This window comes from Pararge aegeria, chromosome 9 (assembly GCF_905163445.1).
Source record: "Pararge aegeria chromosome 9, ilParAegt1.1, whole genome shotgun sequence".
Classification (NCBI taxonomy): Eukaryota; Metazoa; Arthropoda; class Insecta; order Lepidoptera; family Nymphalidae; genus Pararge; species Pararge aegeria.
In genome coordinates this window covers 19116469-19135654 of record NC_053188.1, presented here as the reverse complement: position 1 = coordinate 19135654, position 19186 = coordinate 19116469, and the positions used below count along the sequence as shown (strand labels likewise).

The following is a 19186-nucleotide window of genomic DNA, read 5'->3' as shown; positions in this document are numbered from 1 at the left end:
TGCTGAAGTAGTTTTAATTTAATGCGCATAGATTTAATTGTGCGTCAATTCTTCACGCGGAGTACTTATAGCAAATTAAGTTTATTTTTCATAACAATTATCAAAATAAACGCAACCAACATCTCGACAACTGTTTATGTGATTTTTGATTGTGATCAATGGGTCACCTCGTCAGCTCTGGGTTGCGGCCCCATGGCCGTAGTAATATTACAACGCTGATTTTAAGTCCCTACTTAAAATCAGCAGTTCAATCAGTTATTTTTTTTATTGCACAAACAAAAAACGGTTTCCAAAAGGCGGACTTAATGCTAAAGCATTTTCCAAAAGTAAACCTTCGGACGTGCGAGAAATACGAGTGAGGCTGTGGCCAAAAATTTAAGGAAGCAAAAATAAAATGAAAAACCAATTAGAAATAATGTGTTTAATTTATCTGGGTAGCCCCTAGCAAGTCTAGACACCTTTCTTCAAGCACTCACTTATGAGAGAGGATTAGTAAGATCGCATTATAATTGCTTTGCGCGTCAATGAAGTAGGGACAAAAAAACGTTATAAAAAAACCATGTTTCCGCCCGGGATCGAACCGGGGGCCTTCTGCGTGTTAGGCAGATGTGATAACCGCTACACCACGGAAACTGATATCGATAGTCACCAATTTACTATTTACTTAATAAACTGAATCAAGCAGTAAAAACACGTTCAAATAAATAAATAAATAAATGGGTTTAGTTTAAAAAATTGCTTAGTATAAACGTACCACGGTTAAGAGTTGTAATAAGATATAGATTAGACTAATACATATCTAATTATAACTCTAAAGATTGGCTTAAAACCGTAATTAAACTGCCAAATGATCAACCAACCTTAAAGTATTGTCGTTATTTATTAATTTATTTAATTCGAATTTGTACCGATGGTGTTCAATAAACAAACACCTTCAGATCAGAAGTGGGATACAATAATGCAGCTTTCGGTCAACGATTGTTACAAAACAGTCATTGGTATTAAGCTGTATATGACCAATCAGGCCGATACGCATCGATTGTGGACAATAAGCAAACACCTTGGGATCGCAACTCAGAAGTAGTTACAAGAGCCATTGGCTCAGTTTACGAGCGAGCGTATTATCGCAGGGCATTAAACGTCTTTACGACTCTTGGTTTTGGCACAATCATATCCGATACGTGGAGATATTGATTGATAAGTATCTATTAGTGGAACGGTCAATTCCGGTTTTCGAACTGTAGTAAGTTTTGTTGAATTGTTGTCATTTTAATGATTGATTATATTATATATGGCAGACTGTTTCAATTTATGTCAAATTTTGGGTCTGTAAATGCACTTCAAAATAAATGGAGTCAATCAAAACTACAATAATAGTTAAAGTTTTCTTAAAGTCTGCACAGGTAACAAATGCTATTTAAAACCGGTTTAAATAAGATTTGTTACCTATGCAGGCTGTATGTATTTTAATCCCGGTTTTAACCATAAACTTTCCTGGAAAAGTATCCAATCGTAAGTGTCAAATTTCATCAAGTTCGGTTAAAATGCTGAGCAAACCATAGTTAACAATCAAACAGATAAACTTTCGTATTTATAATATTACTATAGATTTATATTGATTTTAATTTTAATCATCCTTGGACTATAATAGCCTATAAGAGTCCAAGGTTAGACTAAAAGCCTCTGCGAACGGGAAGGTTTGACGGGCGATTGGCGCAGTTTGTAGCGATCCTGCTGTCTAAGTCCAAGGCAGTGGGTTCGATTCCCACAACTAGAAAATGAAAGTTTTTCAGTGTCTGTTTATCTGTATATTATCTGTTTTTATATATATTATTCATAAAAATTATTCATCAGTCATCTTAGTACCCATAACACAACCTACGCTTACTTTGAGGCTAGATGGCGATGTGTGTGTTGTCGTAATATTTATAAATACATATATTTATATACATATCACCGGCGGTTGTGATAGAAGTAGATGGAAATGGATCGCAGTGGATGTGCAGTAGAACAGAGGATGCTGTTGACCGCTCTCCGTTATCGTCTCTTAGTCGCCTCGTACGACACCCGCGGGAGGGGTGGTGACAACTCTATTCAAATCTTCAGTCACCACGCTTATTTAATTGATACCTAAATAAAGTATTTTTGAAGAACTCTTCTCGATCTTGATACCTATAAGAATTTATGCCATAGGTACATCTATGGAAAACATACCATCAGTTACGCTTGAGAAAAACAGTGAAATAAACTACATTATCGCGTCACTGACGACCATCCTGTAATGGCGGATGTAAAGATAAGTTTGGACATAATCTTCAATCGTTAATCACTTGATCCAGCTAATTTATGATCTTTTCGGCCAGAGTTATGACTAATGTTAACGTGGCACTGGTCGTTTTATAGCTAGATTAGTTGATTGGGCAGTGTTCGCTGTCATCGCCTAGAATTGTGTGTTATTTTTGTGTGTTATAGAATATAGTCTAATAAGTCATATATATTATGAAAAACGTATTTTTATTTTTTTTCGGAGTGACGCATTTGTTTTCAATAAATAATACTGCAAGATGATATATGAAACGCCGCTGAATTACATAATTATGGCGTCTATATAAACATTTGTTGCTAAGTTTTTTATTAACAATATAAAAATCAGTCATCTTTAGCTATGGAACAGAGACTGACGCTCTAATTTGCTTATGACTTCACGATTGCGGCCATGACCCCTGGCGATCGCTTTCGCGGCAAATATTTTTTTAAATACAATTTGCAATTTACATCTAGAAAACCTTTAATTTCTGCAAAAACAAGATATTTTTTGGATATAGTAGACACTTCCGAACATAATAGGGCAGTTTTTTTTATAATTAGTCTAGTCTATTATGGTAAAATAACAAGCCTGGTTAAATACTGTATCTTTACTTACTAAATAGAGTTCAACTCCGGAGTACATGGTTGTAAGTAGTGGGTACAAGAAAAATATGTTCTCAATTTAATGTGGTTTCTACATAATATACTAACAATAGTACACTACTACTAACTATACTATACTATTACTATTACTATACTATACTACTACTAATATTATAAATGTCAATGTAAGTTTGTTTATTACGCTTTCACGCAAAAACTACTTAACCGATCCTCATGTAACTTTATAGACATATTTTTGGAAGTGTTAGAAGTAATATAGAATACTTTTTATCCCGACATTAAGCTCGGCTCCTTTGGGAGAGGGGATGAGTGTTTGACGATTTTACACCATAACTCCGACAAATTATAACCGGTTTAAATAATTATTTTTGTACTATAGAGGTTATGATATGTGTTTAATTTTGCCAAAACTACCGTTGGAGATGGAGGACAGAACTCCTCAGCGGACAGCAGCAAACCCCTCATTTAAGGCTTAGCGATACTACATACGTTAATTTTTTTTAGATCTACAACTAAATTTAATGCCACATCAAAAAACAAAATCAAACGCAGACGAAGTCGCGGGCAAAAGTTAATAATATATAAAATTTCAAGTTAAAGATCTATATACAATTTCTTTCGCTCTCAAAAGAGCTTCTTCATTGCTCAGTTTACCATGCATCTTTACTAATATTATAATGAGAATATTAATCTGTGTACCTAATACTTGATCCGTTGTTCCATCTCTGCATACCTTACGGCATAGTTTTTAAATAGTAGGTACATAAATATTTCATGGTATGATTGCTGGCAAAAATATTTTTGTGATATATTAAATTTCTGTGATAAAATAAAAATACATTAATAACACCTGACTCTCATTGAAGTAGCCATTATCAGAAACGAACCAATCAGCTCGAAGCTCTCACGTCCTATCAATCGGAGCCTCTTCCTGCCCACTACACTGTCGCTAATGACTAATTACGCTTGTACAATTCCTACAATCTAAACCATCCACGCGAAATTAGACTCTATGAACAATATAAGTAAATCCCTTTCTTCATTACTCAGTTACTGAAGTAAGACGTTTTGTAAGTAAAGGAACTGGAGTATGCTCATTAAGTGTTTAACGTCATTGTAATTTTTGTGCCAGTGAAGAGTGAATCTTATACATCAGCCGTAGAGTTCGATTTTGTTTGAATGATTTTGTGATACTTATGCTGAGATGGCTGTAAGGTTCTGCAAGGAAGGTTTCCTGGGGAAAGATATCGGCACGTAATGAGTTGAGGGCCATTCAAAACATCATTATCTCAGTGGAGATCGCAGTGCGGTCGGCTTTGTGTTTCTTTGCATTTTCTGTATGCTGTTTGTTTTGTATCTGCTACAATCTTGATACTACTTGCTTTACTGTGGATCTTATTCGTATTTATTCTTGCAGTTACTCGTTCAATCTTATTATATTAAGAGAGAGCGTGGGAAGATTTTACGGGCTGTTTGATTAAAGACGGCAGTTTTTGAGGTGGCTCTTCTAAGTTACCTTACTGGTAAACAAGACTTGCGTGTAGGTCTGGGAATACAATTATTGAATCTTAGAGAACTGCTTAATATATCTGATCATTTAGTCGTCTGCTGTAATTGAAACAATTATCATCATCATAACTTTTACCGATTGACTTCTACTTCTGGACAAAGGTATTTTGTAGCTGCTCCCAGCGACTCGTTTGAAGTCGTCTGTCCGTCTCGTTGGGCTGACCAACGCTGCGTTTACCGCTACGGGTTCGCCAATTCTGCTTTGTAGGAGCTGTCCACTGGTTTTCCGAGCTATGTGGGGCCCGTCCATTACCACATCAGCTTCACGACTCATTGGCTTATGTGAGTAACTCTAGTTCTTCAAGGGATCTCATTATTTCTGATTTCATCACGTAGCATTAGTTGAAACAATACAATAAGCTGATAGCACTTTGTCCATGTTAAACTTCTAGTAAAAAAAATCGCATACAATCTGAAATGCTCTATTCTTCACAATATACCTATAAGTACCCTGACTCAACGCTTTACTACTTCTTTTTGGCTCGGCCCCAAAGGCTTGTAGCGTGATAGGTTGGTAGTAGACCAAAAGGAATAAGGCTATAATAATATATAAAAAAAAAATTTAATAGTTTCATACAAATTAATGTCCGTTCAAATGACTAACTCTTCAGCATTATTTGACTCAAACTTTCGACGACTTTCTTATAATGTAATTAGGCAATGTCACTTTTTTATTAATAGTCCCTTGAAAAAACATACTCGCCCTCTCAGACTATGACGTACCTATTTGCTTTGTTATTTTTGTTGAAGCTGTTGACTACGCGAAAGGTTTGTCGACTATACGTTTTAGGTACGAGTGTTATATAGCATTTTTAAAATTGTGTTTACTAACGCTTTAAGTAATTTATTATCAGCCAATAGACAATCTTATGCCGCTTGTATCCAGTGAGCTGCCATGCTACTAGTTTGATATCGTGTGTCCACGTATATGGTCTACCAACAACCACCCTAGCGCAGCGGTGAGCGCCGTGGTTTTAATTGCGAAGTACCGGGGTCGATTTCATTTATTTGGAATGTATCATTTCTGAATCGGCAATGGCTAGTTTCAACCCTTCTGACAAAAACGTAACGCTATGTGATTCCGCGATGTCGAGTAGAAACCGATTAGGGGTATGGTTTTAATATTACTGCCATACTCTTTAAGGGGTAGCTCTCTAGAAATCACTTAAAACCCGAAAAAAAAAATCACTTAATACCCACCACCAGGTAAACTTGCATATAATGGCTGACTTTAAGTGGAATGCACAAAAAAACCATTCGTTAATATTGGATAAAGATACTTTGCGGAATCACATGGTAGGTAAACAATGATGACTAAGCTTAATTTGCTATGCTCTGCTATACTTTTTTAGTAATTGTTCATTTTAAAATAAACATATCCTGATCCTGAGGACTGAGGGAGGAGGAGGTGCGTGGATATGTTTGGTGTGGATTATAAAGATTGGAGAAATCATAAATTACACCGTAAAGATTCTGCGAGATAAAGAAATAAAGTTTAATGTTAATGGTATATTCCTCAATTTCAAATCAAAAGTTTTAGGGTCCAAACGCGCCCTGAAAACCCTAAAACAGACTTAGACTTATTATTTTTGGAGTTTGATGTACCTACCTACAATGTTCCTATTTTGAATCCTGACCGTGATACGTCTGAACAGCCCCTAAGTCTCGGGGATAGTAAGACGTATCGGTTCTGATATTATAATCGAGTTAGCGTACTCGGTGGAGTTAGTATTGAGTACAGTTTAATGGATCGTGACGGGACACCGGTGCCGCCTGCCGGAGGCTAAAGTTCTTTGGCTACCTAACTTGTATAATGCACAAGTTAGGTGATCAACAAAGTCTAGGTACTATGGAATTAGTTATGTTTATTTTTAAACGAATTCAATCATCGTTTTTTTTATACATGTTCGGTTATAACTCCTTGATTTATGCGAAAAACCAAAAAAATCAACCATTAAAAATTTTCGAAACGGGTTTACTCCCAAATATTCCCATTTGAATTTTATATATAAAAATAATAATAATAATATCATTTATTTCTTTCATCAAAATTGCACATATAATGAGTTGACGAACTGGTTACCCTAGCTAGATTTTATCTGTGTTAAGGATAACCAAAATATATCTGATGAAGTTTCGGAGTCAGACAACAAAACTCTTCGAAAAATTACAGAAAATCAGTCCCGATTGCTGCTTACGCAGATGTATTCAGTTTATCGGGGAACAGCTAAAGGTCACTAGCACATTTTCTATCAAAATTAGTTTAACTTACCTAATGGATCAAACATATTTGTTATGCTACCACTACCACGTGCTACTCGATGCAACTTTTATAAATCACTAGTATTAGTAATAATAATAATCATTTATTTCAGGCTTTACCATAAAAATTTAACATCAGTTCAACTGATGTACAGTTACGAAATAAAATTAGTACATCCCTACGTCAGCGTACCTTCAACTTCTGTTAAGTTTTGCCCATAGAAACTTTGGTTTATGACCCATAGATAGGCTATGGTGAGCGATGCAACATGATGGGTCTCCACGTTGTATTGCTAACACACATGTATTTTATCATTTTAATAATCAGTACCAATGACTAATTTTGATGACATAAAATGAAAAATTTACGAGTTTTATATAAAATGTTATCCCCTATTTAACGCTTTTGGGGGTAGAGTTCAAAAACCGTGAAATACCAATTTCTTTCATTTGATCCGATAGCCCAAATACCAAATTTCATGGATATAACTTGAAATATTATGGACTTTCATACAAACTTTAAGCTCTATTTTACTATTTCGGGATAGACTTTAAAAACCCTTTCTTCCTACTCTCAAAATATCAACCCACAGCGGTGCGTTGATATATCAGTATCAGGACTTTGAATTGTATGTATTATATAGATTTTTCAATTAATAAAGTTTTTCCAACGGGATTGGAATTTTTATTCCTTTACTGCTATAGCAAGTACTATTGATTTGTTTTGAAAATCACGTAGTTCGGATAGGTTAGACGATGCGTCCCGGGGATCGATCTTCGCTCCACCGAAAGGGAGGACGATGCCTTAACCACTAGGCTATCACCTCTTGACTTAAGCCATATTAAGCCATACTTTGTAATGACCGCATCAAATAGGCCAGACCTTCATAATGACGTAACCAAAACCCCACTTAAGGCCGTTCCACACTAACCCCGGGCAATTTCAAGTTTTATTCACAATCGTTACCATCTTAATATTCAATTAGTCGTAATTGCGGAGATGAGGAGTGATAGACAGATTAACGGCCCTACACATAATTCATTACGGAAATGGACTAGGTTATGGGCGACAGTAACTTTTTTTACAATGGGTGTGTGAGTGCCCCAAGGAGAAATGCCATTGGAGTATTATAAATTCGCCTTTTTATGCGAAATGTGGTTTTGAGTGATTAGACATTATTTAATGGGCTCATTAACTGGGTGATTTACCAATTTCGATATACTTTTTTTTTGTTCCCCTACAAGTTAGCCCTTGATAATGCAATCTGAGACTGTCGGTGGGGTGGTAACTAGCCACGGCCAAAGGCTCCCATCAGACAAATATACTTTATATAACAGCAATGCAAGCTCAACGCTCCACAGTTAGATTAACGTCGAACCGAGCCGAGGTCCGAGGTCTCGCCCTCGAGGAGGCACCGTGGTCGATAGGGTCGACGTGTCCCACCTATCCCCGATGTCGTCGAGCCCCAGGGCTCTTCTCATGGCGAGCTCTCTCGCTCGCCCCACTCCCCCGGTGACGCCGCACCAGGTGGTTATCGGCAAGTGTCAATCCGAAGAAGAAAAAAAAGTTTAACGCTCCGATTCCATCTCTCGCGAAGCAGAATTATTGTAAAATAGAGCCACTGCTGAGTTTCTTGCTTCTTCTCGGTAGGATTAACCTTCCAAACCAGTGGTAGAGACCCTACGAACCGAGAAACTTGACGTTTCAAAAGTGCTTTTATCAGGCATACTTGACATAAGTAAATAAATTTTGATTTTGATTTTAAATCCTATCCTATGAGCATCCGTGCTCAAAATATATTGTTTACTTAGTAGGGAGTAAACAGAGAACATCGCCAATTTCTTTACTCCAAGCTGATACTTCTTCTACTTCGAAATTCTTCCCAGTATATAGTATTGAACGAATTGAATGAATCTGACGAGTCCAGAATATGTCTTAATTTAGGATTCGTTGTCCCAACCCAGAAATCAAATCTACATATAGGTACTAACTCGATCTTATCAACAGACCGTTGAGTTCATGCAAGCAACAAAAGACCAAGGAATGTGGAAATATAAAAAATGTTATATATCATACATACAGTCAATTTATCATCGCTCGCCGGGAATTAAACAGGTCTCCACGAAAGGAAAGCTCAGTTCTAGTCAGTTCCAGTTAAATTGTATAATATTTTACATGTTTAGAGTAAACCACCTGCTTACATATATAACATTACAAAGTGGCATTCTCGTAAACATGTTAAGGGTGCAATTGAAGCACATACGTAAGTATGTTCACAAAGTGCGGCAATAGCGATACAGGAAGAAATGCAAAATGATAATTGTCGATAAAAATGCACGAAATCGCGACATCGCACTGGAGAACGAGTCGTGAATACATACACCATGGTTTTTAGGTTTTCAGGATGGAAAACGTACAAGAGCTACGGATGTTTATCTTTATTAATTGGTACCCAATTCTTTACGAATCACTTTAACATAGAAGAAGTGTTAGATTTTAAATAAGAATAAGAGCAATTCTAAACATTATTACATATAATTTCCTCTACTGTTGCAATTTCCTAACTTTGTTCTAGGTAATTAAAGTTCAAAGGTTGGTACCGAACCTTCATAATCTTTATTTATTATTGACTCACTTCTCACTCTTGAAGAAGGTTAAGGTTATTCGACCTAAACAGAAAGTGTAAAAGAAATGCAAAAAAAAAATTGCCAGTAATGTTCAAGAATCTGGAGGATTTTTATTTCAATCTGCAGAAATTCCTAGGAAATAGTGATATCCAACAAAATTAGGTCTTAGTAGTAGTTGACATTTACGATGGTAAATTGGAACATAAAGTAATGACTCTTGAATATACCGCATAGCCATTTAGGTTTTGTTTTCCTTTTGTGCTAGTGAACCTTAGGGGTAAATAAAATGGTTATGGTATTTAAAAATTTTGCCCTATAAAAATGTAGGTATATGTAACGTATCAATTTTACAGCGAAGCAGCTACAAGTAAATTAGCATCTACTGTAAATATTTTCTTGGATGTTGAAATTATATTTTTCAAAATAAGTCTCGTGAAGTATTAATAATAATAATACGTCAATAATTATAATATTTTAAATTATATTGTTAAAAAATGTGTGTGATTCAGATCCTACGTTGTTGATAGATCTTGACGAGTTGCGTCACTTATTTTTTAGGGTTTTTGAGATTTGAATCTTCATTTTGTTATTCGGGCTCTCCCACACTTTTACCGCTGCCTGGCCACCCTAGTCGTAAATAATACGACTAGTATCTTGGTCGTTCGGCGCGTAATGTGCGCAGTGCGGCGCATTAAAACGCCTCCTCGCTATTCATACTACTATTAAATATTATTCATATTGGGGACCGAATGTTTATTGTGCAAATTTTTCCTCGAAAATTATCATCGGATAATAAAAGAGTTGAATTGTAGTTGAGAACACAGATTAACAGTTTCGCTACTTTACATAGAACCTTGATGGGACAATTTGGTAATTCATAATTCCTGAATTTTCTCCAGCCTGGTCTGGTGGGATGCTCTTAAGCTATTACCAGTTACCATCCTACTGACTAAGGCGTGCCGCCAAGTGATCAATCGTTCCGGTACGATGTCGCGTAGAAACCGATCAGGGGTATGGCTTATAACTGCCAAAGGTACACTAAACATGTTACCCCCAATAGCATCTTAGGCTGCATCCTCACGTGAGATTGTAGACAAGGGCTAATTTGTAGAGTAAAAAACACTACGATGTTTGCTCTCTTATTTTTTTTACGTCGGTGATAGCCTAGTGGTTAGGATTTCCTTCCTTGCGACGTACCGAGTTCGATCCCCGGCCCGCAACTCTAACTTGTCAGAGTTATGTGCATTTTAAAGCAACTAAATATCACTTGATTTACGGGTAAGGAAAACATCGTGAGGAAACCAGCATGCCGGAGAGTTCTTTATAATGTTCTCAAAGACGTGTTATCATCGATAGTCTATAACAGTCCACTGCTGGACTAAAGGCCTCTCCTAGGTTTCCAAAATCACAGTAGGTGGTAGTAGTAGCACAGAGGACGCTACTACCCGTTGGTTATATCCCACAGACTGACAACTGTATTCTGACTAGCCGTCACCACAAAAGCGTGTGAAGTCTACCAATCTGCACTCGACCAGCGTGGTGAACTAACTCTTAAACTTTTTTTTTAGAATAGAACAGAATAGATCTTTATTTGCATAATACACCCATTTACATATATAACATTCAAATATCAATTACGAAGTCACAGCGTATTGCCATTAGCTGGCGTGCAAAGATTACAAACCATTGATTGCAACACGCGGAATAAATTAAAAACATAAATTTTAATACAATACAAATACAATAAAGTGTTATTAATAAATATAAATATTACGACAATACACACATCGTCATTTAGACCCAAAGTGAGCGCAGCTTGTGTTATGGGTACTAAGATGACTGATGAATATTTTTATGAATATAATATATAAATACTAATAATATACATATAAACACCTAGACACTGAAAAACATTCATGTACATCACACATAGATTTTAGTTGCGGGAATCGAATCCACGGCCTCGGACTCAGTAAGCAGGGTCGCTGCTCACTGCGCCAAGTGGCCGTCAATAATTATAAGAGTAAAAAATTTACAAAAAAAAATCAGGGAATCACTATTAATGGTTTGTTGTCATATTGGAAAAAATCATCTAAGGAGTAAAAATTTATCCCTTGCAATTATTTCTTGAAGTTTTGCGTGAAATGTTTTGAGATCGGATGGAATTTTATTATAGACTAGCCCTCGAGTTCGTTCGTGTTAATAACGGGAAAACTTAACACATGTTACTCTCCATCCTTGCAACTAACTGTATGCCAAAAATTAAAGGATTGGTGTATGAGTTAGGGCGCTAAGCAAGGACAAACCAACATACTATCGCATTTATTATATTAGCGAGGGTTTTTTGTTGCACTCTTGTAAAAACCAGTTTATTTACCTTCATCATTTTCAGAGAAGACCCGTGCCCCGTGGGCATAGAGGGTATGCAAGGGTATGCAGATGCAAAAAAATGAAGTAAATCTCCAGTACGAGCTATAAAAAACTTAAGGATAGGCATTGTAAGAGTTATAAAAAGCCTGCCCTCAGGTATTTATAACTCTAGGCAGATTTTATTCAATTTTATATTATCTGTATACCCTGTGCATACCCTGCACCCTGTGCACGCCTGTGGGCCAATAATGATGCTCTAGTTTCGAACCCGTCCGTCTTGTCCTCGTGTTACGCAAATGGTTAGGTTCCGGACGGTGTAAAAACTAATCCTGATAACACCGAATATATTATCCACAGTCATGTAATAACAAGTTGTAGTTGAAAATAGCCTTTGTGTATTACTTATCATCATCAACATCCCCATCATATCAACCCACTAGCTGACCCGCGCAACTTCGTCTGCATCAAATCGGTTATTATCGGATTTAATATCTTTCAGCATTTCTATACCCGTAGTAACGTCTAAACGATAGGTCCAATTTGAATAATTTAAAGAGAAATTATTATTTATTTGGATCCGATAGGAACGTCACCATCTTAAGATTGTACCCGTGTTTTGATTGACAAATTATAACAAAAAGCGGTTATTGTGTCCTAACAATTACGCATTTAGCCTCCCAGACTTTTTTGTAGGGAATAATGATTACTTTAAACATGTCATACATACATCCATCCATCCATAAATCCTTACTCACAAACTTTCGCATTTATAATATAAGTAGGATGGTACGCATGCATTCGATCGCTGTCCCATATGCCTTGCGACTCGCTGTTTTCTGAGAATAGTTATGTCCGATAATATTTATCCGATATTCATTTTACACAATACATGCTTGATAGTATACACTTTCAAATAAAAAAAGAATTATTAAAATCGGTTCAAATTTAAAGTAAAATGAAGTAAAATTGATAAAAAATTTCATCTGATTGCCCGGGAGAAGCTTATTGTTTATCGGGATAAAAAGTAACCTATATGTTGATCCAAAATATCAGCTACCACTATACCAAATTTTATTTAAATCCGTTCTGTAGTTTTCACGTGATGCCCGGACAGACAGACAGACAAAAATTAAATAAAAATCTGTATTGGACTCAGTATCGATTATAAAGCATCCCCCGGTTAAAATTTTCAAAATATTTTAAATGTACAGAAATCTTCCAGTTACAGTTTTATTATTAGTATAGATTACCGGTCCACTACAGGGCACATGTGTCCTCCCACAGTGATAAGAGGTTAAGGCTGTAGTCCACCGCGCTGGCCCAGTGCGTAATGGTGGACTCCACACACCTTCGAAAAAATTATGGAGAACTCAAGCATGCAGGTTTCCTCAAGATGTTTTCCTTCACAGCTGAAGCAAGTGATATTTTAATTGCTAAAAAGGCACATAACTTAGAAAATTTACTCACTGGGATATCACCGCTTCCGTATTATTTAATAGGACGTTCAAACGAATTTGTATTTTGGCCATATTATTTACTTTAATTCTCTATTTTTAAAGTTTTTAGTTTATTGGGTAGTTCGTTTCTCTGGTCTGATCTGGTGGGAGGCTCCGGCCGTAGCTAGTTACCACCCTACCGACAAATACAGCGTTCCGGTACGATGACGCGTAGAAAGACAGTTTAGCCCGCTACCATCTTAGACTCCAACATCACTTACCACCGGGTGAGATTGCAAGTATCAACTTGTAACGGAATAAAAAATATACATAATAATTATCAGTAACGATTGCCACTTCCGCGGTATTGTTTCAAACTGGTTCGCAATATAGAACTTACTAACTTATTTACCCAAGTAAGTTACGGGAAATGTTTAACACTGCGTAGATGTCTTTGTTATATCGTCGATTTGTTGACATAAATTATATCTTTCTCCATCTATTTCCAGTAGAAAATAAAATCTCCGGAAGGTACTGATCCAGCAAACGGGAACGTCTAAATCACGGATCAGTATATTTATTTACTCACACGCGGGAATTTACATATCAGAACCAATTCAATTCCCGCGCGCACCGCGTTCTCAGGGATTAAGGCTATAACCCCCCTCCAGAAGGGGGCTGCACCCCCTTTCTGGAGACCATTCCCCCATAATCCTCATAAATCCACTTTATATTCATCCACCTTAAAGGCCTCAATAAAAGTAACTAGTGTGTACAATTTTTACGTTGGTAGCTTAGGTAGTCGAGGACAAATGGCGAATTGATGTTAATGTTATTGGTTTTCCGCTATGATGACTGTTTGAAGGGCATTTCTTTTACCTGAGGTTCGATGACAAGTTAATGCACACGTGCTAACGGGCGAAGAATACCGGCCTTACTGTGTCACTTAAAAAAAAACATCTTTTGCAACCAGCCTAGCGTATAAGTCCATTTGTAAAAAAGCATTAATGATATAGTAAACTAGCTGACCCGCGCAACTTTATCAGCGCCAAATCGGTTCCAATTATTGCATTCTCAAACGAGAAAAATCTTACAAAAAAACCTAGAACTGTATGTTCTGAATTAGCTATTTGTTTTTTAAGAATTATCAAAGTAGTTGGGGTATCTCGTTTTTATTATTGTCGAGGAATTTTAATTTCTTTGTTTTCAAACCGTTAGCTAGTAAATAGAATTTTGGCCGACGTCAGTTAAATTCATTACCATTCATTATTTTAAATACAAAAAAATATAAGTAGTCTATAGCATTTAGATATAATAAGGTTTCTAAAAAAATCGTACAATAAGTCGTACCGCAGAATACCCCGAATACTCACAAACTACCTCTTTCAAATATTAGTACAATTATGTAGCAAAAGAAATCTCGTAAGCATGTTGGTTTAATTAGCGGATGGAGTAGCAAAATACTTGGTAAAATAAATCATCGCTCAAAGCATTACGGCGTCCACAGCCCCTGCAGCCATCACAATAATTCGCAGTTTGTATTCATACGCGGCCGAGTCGCGACTCACCGCTCTATCATCTCTACTTATTCCGTTTATTGGAATGCCTCAAACTTATACGCAACTAGCTGTAGCTCACAGCTTTACCTCATTTTTTTTTAAATAATCCCTTTGGAATAGGATGTTTTCCGTCGCTAAAAAGTATTTCGTGCCTGACTTCAGGATGTAGAATATCTCTACTTGTAAAATACATTAGGTTTTTTTTTTAAATTCCGCGGGAATGTTTCAAGGCGGCATAAAATGTTTAGTTGTAGCTTTCAAGCTTAATAGACCCATATCCACTAGCACGGCTAGCATGGACAGGAGACAATTATATCCCCGGCAAAAGGATAAAAAATTATCTTCTCCCACAGCTTTATCAACTCTCAGTGCACTGGCGCACAAGTGGATATAATATCCAAATAATATATATATACCAAATAATAATAAACGGGGGTAAACTTCTCATATTCCATGTTCCTGTGCTTTACCAGGCGGACACGTTAATTATATACCTTGTCAGGGGATATAATCGGGGGATATAACTATTGTCTCCTGCCTATGCTAGCCCTGTTGGTGGTGGTTAGGTATAGGTATAGGTCTATTCGGTATAGGTATTGTATAGAGGTCTGTACAATAAAAAAATATTTGAACTTTTTAAAAGAATGAGTGATTTTGCTTCTAATAATAAAATAGCTGTGATTATGTACTGTATAATTAAATGCTGATTTTATAATAGCAAAATATTTCTTAAGTATAGTTCAACGAGTACATACCACGATAATATTTTGGATTTGTCGATATTTCGACCCAGTTGCATGGATCGCGGTCACGACGGGACTGCGTAGGTACGAGATGGCAAGTTGGATGTCACGGGCAGAATGTGACTACCCGCTTTCGTGTTCCGCCCGTTGAACTATACTTAAGAAATGTTGATTAACCATGAAAATCTCAGTTTAAAATCTTTAAATAGCAAAATAATTTGACACTCTCTTCTTTATCTTTTCTTTTCTCAAGGGTGTGTGGAGTCCACCAATCCGCTGGGCCAGAGTGGTGGACATAACCCTTTCTCATTTTGGGATAAGACCCGGGCCCTGGTCAGCAATTGGTTGATATGATGATGATGAGTAACAGAAATGACGGTACACAGTTGATATATCTATTTCGCAGAAGAGGTGAATTGTGAGGGGTAACTTTATAGGCTTACGTTGAAAAGTAGCATACCAGGTATAATTCATTTAAGAAAGCTCCTATATTATTAGTTCTCCGCTTGCGAGCCTTGCGAAGGGCTTGGATTCTCGCCATGAGATAATTATGTTTTCCCAATAATTTCGTCTTATTTCATACAAATAGAACGAGAAAATAGTAAACATAAGATCCCGGCAAGCGTTTTAAATTCCAATTCAAAATTAAAAGATATTTTAAATGTCCGGTCAGTCTATTTATAGAATACTAGCGTACCCAGCCTGCTTCGCCGGGCTAGATTTTGCTTTATTTTATTTAAACAATAAACTTACATAATTAAATTTTTAATTTAAGTCTCGTGAAATATTAAATCATTTATTTCTCTCCGTATTCATTCTCTTTTATTCTCTTCTCGAGCGGGTAAAAATCATTATCTACACCCATGTACAGTGTACACCCAACAATAGAATATCATCATATTAAATAAAACCTGTATTTGAGAGTTGAAAAATAGGAGTGCTCCGATCGTCACCAAACTTTACAGGATTGCTCGCCAGGTCAATCCGGAGTTTCCCTGAAAGTTTCATTGAAATCGATCCAGCCGTTTCGGAGCCTATACGGAAAATACCCACACACTTTCTATTTTATATATATAGAGATAGATCTACCACCGGTTTGGAATGTTAGCCCTTATGGTATGCTTTTTAGATATTTCCGGCACCTAATGGGTATATAATACCTACGCTTTTCTTATAGGTAGTTAGATATGCCAATAAAAAATACTCTCTAAAGTTACGAAATTAAAACTGACTAAATTAAATTTCAAAATTCAAACTTTAGAGAATTTTCGAGTCAAGTCTGTTCGTAGTGACTCTACCACAGTTCGCAAGGCAGATGCTAACGAGAAGAGCCGGCAAGAAGCTCAGCAGATTGCCCTTTTTCAACATCATTTACAGTTTACAATCTTTAGAATTTTTTTCTTTTTTTGAGAGTTAAGCGGCCGGCTTCCAAGCAGCCTTATCGTTAAGAAATTCATCAATCGAGTAGTAAAAACGATTGATGACCTCCCTGGCGCAACGGTGAGCGTTGTGAATTTAAGTAGAGAGCAAATTGGGAATATATTATTTCTGATTTTTCTCTGTTCTGGTCTGGTTTGGCCGACGCCAGTCACCACCCTACAGACAAAGCCGTGCCGCTAAGTCTTCCGGTGCGATGTCGCGTAGAAACGGATTAGGAGTATGACTACCATATATATGCATTATAACATATATAGTTTATATGCATTTTAAATTTATGAAATTGATGATTCCTCCAAGTGTAGGTAAAAACACTAATATAAATTATAAAAATTATAAAAAGCAACGTGTCATCCTCTGTTTCAAAACGTGTCTCATTGTAAGATGGACCTTTGAATAAGTAGATCGAAACTGCAACGTTTCCTACTAGATGACGCTACAGTCGCTATAAGACTGATGTGAAAGGTATATACTAATTTCGGCATTGATGGTCGCGATTTCCAGTCGCAGGTTCAAATCCTGTCGGTACCGAAATTTTTTATATGCATTTTAAATTTTTGAAATGACTACCATACTCACCATCACTTACCACCATTGCTAACTTGTAGTGAAAAAAAAAAGAAATAAGATTAATGAAATGTGTAAAGTAGTATAATATATTCCTAGAACATCTACGTACATAGCAATCAGGTTGCGAGTATTTACATAAATAATAAAAAAAATGTCGTAACATCGCGAGGGGCTCCCGGCCGGTTGTTATCGCTGTCCGACTATTAACTTATGAAAATAAGCTACAATAACACTTTGTTTATTTTGCGTTATGCCTCTGCCTTGCCAGGGAAATTTGCGATGGACGAAGGATTGAGGGCGGGCTTCCCAAACTTTATGCTGTCCAGTGACGGGATAAAACACGGTTTAATATACAAATCAACTACTAACTTCTAGATATTAAAATAATTATGACATTAATACATATATATAGAAGTGGTGATAGCCCAGTGGTTAGGACTTCGACTTCACTTGGGGGGGGGGGGGGGTCGAATCCCATCACGCACCTCTAACTTTTCTAAGTTATGTGCGTTTTCAGCAATTAAAATATCACTTGCTGCAACGGTGAAGGATAACATCGTGAGGAAACCTGCATGCCTGAAAGTTCTCCATAATGTTCTCAAACTCCAAAAGTATTCGTAATAAGCTGAATTTAATTAAGCATAATATTTTATTCTTACAAATTATGCTCGGATGTGAGGCATGGGGTTAATAAAACCATAAGTAAGAGAAACTGTCTAAAGTGTTTGCAAATAGGTGTATTTAAATTATATAAGGAGAAATACTTAGACTATGATGATAAATCAATCAATTTTATTTTACTAGGTTATATTCGAAACTATCACAAATAGTGCCAAGATTGGCGTGCAAAAGTTAGTCACTAATCATTTTAACATTTGGAGTGTCTCATTTAAATTAAAAGAAGTATAAAAAACAAAAAATTAAAACGATGGTGAAATTAGAGATACCATACAAATAACTACTTAAATAATACAATCAATCAATCTATAATTGTTAAAATTTTTATTCAGAAAGTAATTTATATGATAATATAATATGATGATCTAAAAGATATCTCGAGATGTGGCATTTCAAGCAAAGGTAGCTGTAGCTGGATAACAATGTAGAGTTAACTAAAAAATTTAAGTTATGGGCAAATCTTTAAGATAAAGGATACACTCCCATATAATATGTATAATGTTATACATGCCGAAACAAGTTGTGTCTAAGAAGAGCCCACAACAGACTTAGCCGGTCGTTAAACTTATAGAAGTTACGATGTTTGTAAATTTCTTATATTATTCCTCATTCATCCTTCCATACAATTTGGGAACCTCAGGTCAGTTTTTCAAATAAGAAATATAAGAGGCGACGCACTGGGCAGGGCGGCATCGGTAGGGCGGCCGGGCGGCAGGGCTAAGCTCACGGTGGGCGCCACTCTTCGGACAGCGTATGACGCGTGGTGCCACTATAAACAAGATGAAAAACGCTCCTCAAAGATAACATGCCAGCCATTACACGGGAAAGCGTTCAGTCTTGCTTATTTAGATTTTATTTTAGATATATTTTTACGGTTCTCCTTTGAAATTGAGGTTACACAACTTAGGCGCGAGTCGATAAATCAGAATTGTAATTTATAGTGGTGTAATAAAATTGTTCATACTATGACAACCTATTAAAGTTAATGTCTGCGAACGACTTG

At 36.4% G+C, this 19186-nt stretch overlaps 1 non-coding gene across 1 annotated transcript; it reads right to left on the bottom strand.

Annotated features, from left to right (window-relative positions):
* Nucleotides 1-560: 560 nt before the first annotated feature.
* Trnav-aac lies at nucleotides 561-633 on the bottom strand. Its single transcript has one exon. It is a non-coding gene; the product is annotated as a tRNA-Val (tRNA).
* Between the last annotated feature and the right edge of the window lie 18553 nt (nucleotides 634-19186).